The sequence below is a fragment of the Passer domesticus genome, chromosome 35 (genome assembly GCF_036417665.1).
Source record: "Passer domesticus isolate bPasDom1 chromosome 35, bPasDom1.hap1, whole genome shotgun sequence".
Lineage (NCBI taxonomy): Eukaryota > Metazoa > Chordata > Aves > Passeriformes > Passeridae > Passer > Passer domesticus.
In genome coordinates, this window is record NC_087508.1 from 141,827 (window position 1) to 145,693 (window position 3,867).

The window sequence follows — 3,867 nt, forward strand, 5'->3', positions numbered from 1 at the left end:
TGTCCCCCCATTGTCCCCCCGTGTCCCCCTGCCCAGGAACCGCCCCCGCGCCCCCTCCCGGAGCCGGGGCCCCCCCCGCGCCCCCCGGCCGGTCCCCGCCCGGCGCTGTCGCTTCCCGGGGGTGACACGGTGACCCCTGGCCCCGCTCCCGTCGCGGTCACTTCTATTTCGGGCTGTCGCCTCTTCCTGGCCGGATCCCGGGATTATTTCTGACCCGGGACCCGCCCAGGCCCGGCCGCGCTGCCCGAGGGGACGCGCGGGTGGCACTGCCACCCCCGCCTGGCCTGAGGGCGCTCTCCGTGTCGCCAGAGGTGTCCCCAAACCGCGCCGGGGCCCCCGGGAAGGGCGGCAGGGGCGCCCTGTCCCCGCCGTGTCACCTTGTCCCCGCCGTGTCACCTTGTCCCTGCTGCGTCCCCAAGTCCCCGTGTCCCCAAGTCCCCGTGTCCCCAAGTCCCTGAGTCTCTGAGTCCCCAAGTCCCCGTGTCCCCATATCTTGTGCCCCAAATCCTCGTGTCCCCAAGTCCCCAAGTCCCCATGTCCCCAAGTCCTCAAGTCCCCAAGTCCCCATGTCCCCAAGTCCCCATGTCCTCATGTCCCCAAGTCCTCAAGTCCCCAAGTCCCCATGTCCCCAAGTCCCCAAGTCCCCATGTCCCCAAGTCCCCATGTCCTCATGTCCCCAAGTCCCAGTGTCCCCATGTCCCTGTGTCCCCAAGCCCCCGAGTCCAAGTCCCAGTGTCCCCAAGTCCTCAAGTCCCCATGTCCCCAAGTCCCAATGTCCCAATGTCCCCAAGTGCCAGTGTCCCCAAGTCCCCGTGTCCCCAAACCTCGTGTCCCCAAGTCCCCAAGTCCCTGTGTCCCCAAGTCCTCGTGTCCCCAGGCCCTTGTGTCCCCAAGTCCCCACACTTCGTGTCCCCAAGTGCCAGTGTCCCCAAGTCCCCAAATGCCAGTGTCCCCACACCTCGTGTCCCCAAGTCCCCGAGTCCCCAAGTCCCCGTGTCCCCAAGGACGCCACCGTCATTAATTAATTTACAGCGTCGTTTATACACTGGGACGAACTGGGATGAACTGGGATGAACTGGGATGAACTGGGAGGGGGGGCACGGCCAGTTTGGGGTGTCCCTAGCCCCCCGGGGGTGTCCCCAAGCCCGGGGGTGTCCCCAAGCCCCCGTGTCCCCAAGGATGATGACACCGCCGTTAATTAATTTACTGCGTCATTCATACACTGGGACAAACTGGGACGAACTGGGGCGAACTGGGACGAACTGGGAGGAGGGGCACGGCCAGTTTGGGGTGTCCCCAGCCCCCCGGGGGTGTCCCCAAGCCCGGGGGTGTCCCCAAGCCCCCGTGTCCCCAAGGACAATGACATTGCCATTAATTAATTTACTGCGTCATTCATACACTGGGACAAACTGGGGCGAACTGGGGGGGATGAACTGGGGCGAACTGGGATGAACTGGGGCGAACTGGGACGAACTGGGAGGAGGGGCACGGCCAGTTTGGGGTGTCCCCAGCCCCCCGGGGGTGTCCCAAGTCCCCGTGTCCCCAAGGGCGACACCATCATTAATTAATTTACAGCGTCATTGATGAACTGGGGCGAACTGGGACAAACTGGGACGAACTGGGACGGACCGGGAGGGGGCGTTCGGGGCGTCCCCGCCGCCGGGGGTCTCACGGGGGGGGTCGTGGCCGGGCTGCGGCGCGGGAGGCGCAGCCGCGGCAGCTGGAACGGGAGGCAGCGCACGGGGCGCGGCGCCGGCAGCTCCGCGAAGAAGGTTCGAGAACGCGGCGGGGGCGGCGCGGCCGGCTCGGCCTCGGAGCCCCCCAGGTCCTGCAGCACCCCCAGGATCTCCCGGCGGGGACCCTGAGCCCGCAAACCCCGAGCGTCCAGCAGCGCGGCCACGTGCCTGCGGCTGCGGGGACGGACGGACAGACGGACGGGGGACAAGGGGGGCAGAGAAGGGACAGAGGGACAGGGGGACAGACGGACGGGGGGACAAGGGGACAAAGGGGGCAGAGAGGGGGCAGAGGGGATGGGGGACAGAGGGACAAAGGGACAGGGGGACAAGGGGATGGAGGGACAGAGGGACAGGGGGACAAGGGGATGGAGGGACAGGGGGACAGAGGGACAGAGGGGACAGGGGGATGGAGGGACAGAGGGACAGGGGGACAGAGGGACAGAGGGGACAAGGGGACGGGGGGGATGGAGGGACAGGGGGACAAGGGGACAGGGGGACAGAGAGGACAGAGGGACAGGGGGACAGGGGGGATGGAGGGACAGAGAGGACAGGGGGACAGACGGACAGCGGGTGACACCGCGGCTCAGCAGCCACAAACCCCCCCCCCCCCCCGTTTTTGTCACCAGGGCGGATTTTGGGGCGCCCCCCGCCCCCATCCCCGGGCGGCCGCGCGTGCCACCGGTCCCCCGGGAGCGGCACCGGCACCGGGACAGGGACAAGGGGAGGGGACAGCGACAGCGACAGGGACAGGGACAAGGGGAGGGGACAGGGACAGGGACAGGGACAGGGACAAGGGGAGGGGACAGGGACAGGGACAGGGACAGGGACAAGGGGAGGGGACAGGGACAGGGACAGGGACAGGGACAAGGGGAGGGGACAGCGACAGGGACAAGGGGGGGGCAGCTGGCGCTCGGCCGCGGCCGCTTCCCGGCGGGGGGAGCGGGGCGGGAGCTGCCGGGAAGGGCCCCAGGCCACGTCCGGTCACCGGCGCTCGGGCCCCGCCGGGCCCTGCCCGGGGCCAGCGGGCAGCGTGGGTGGCACGGCAGTGTCACCCCCCTGGCCGTGTCACCCCCACGGTGCCACCCACAGTTGTATCACCCCCACGGTGTCACGCCTGGTTGTGTCACTCCCACGGTGTCACCCCCCGGCCGTGTCACCCCCGTGGTGTCACCCCCCCGGTTGTGTCACCCCCACGGGGTTCCCACGGTGCCACCTCCTGTTGTGTCATCCCCGTGATGTCATCCCCCGGCCGTGTCACCCCTGGTTTTGTCACCCCCCGCGGGGTTCCCACGGTGCCACCCCCAGTTATGTCACCCCTGTGGCATTCCCACGATGCCACCCCCGGTTGTGTCACCCCCATAGGGGCTCCCACCATGTCCCACCCAGTTGTGTCACCCCCGTGGTGTCACCCCCGGTTGTGCCACCCCCATGGCATTCCCACGGTGCCACCCAGTTGTGTCACCCCTGCGGTGTCACCCCTGGCTGTGTCACCCCTGTGGCGTTCCCACAGTGCCACCCCCGCTTATGTCACCCTCACGGTGTCACCCAATTGTGTCACCCCAGTGGTGACACCCCCACGGTGCCACCCCCAATTATGTGCCCCCATAGGGGTCCCGCGGTGCCACCCCCAGCCGTGTCACCCCCATGATGCCACCCCCAGTTTTGTCACCCCCCGGTGTCCCCGCGGCACCCACCGGACGTCGGGGAAGTCCCTGGCCAGGGCGCCGACCTCCATCTGCAGCGCGGCCGTGTCCTCCAGCACCAGCAGCTCCCGCAGCCGCGGCACCACCGAGTCCAGCCAGGGCGACGCCGACTCCTGCGGGACACGGGTGTCACCCGGCACCCAGCGGTGCCCCATGGGTGTCACCCAACTCAGTGATGTCCCATGGGTGTCACCCGGCACCCAGCGGTGCCCCATGGGTGTCACCCAACTCAGTGATGTCCCATGGGTGTCACCCGGCACCCAGCGGTGCCCCATGGGTGTCACCCAACTCAGTGATGTCCCATGGGTGTCACCCAACCCAACAACTCAACACCCAACGATGTCCCGTGGGTGGGTCATTGATGTCACACGTGACACCACAAGTGTCACCCAACCCAGAAACCCAATACCCAGCGACGTCCCATGGGT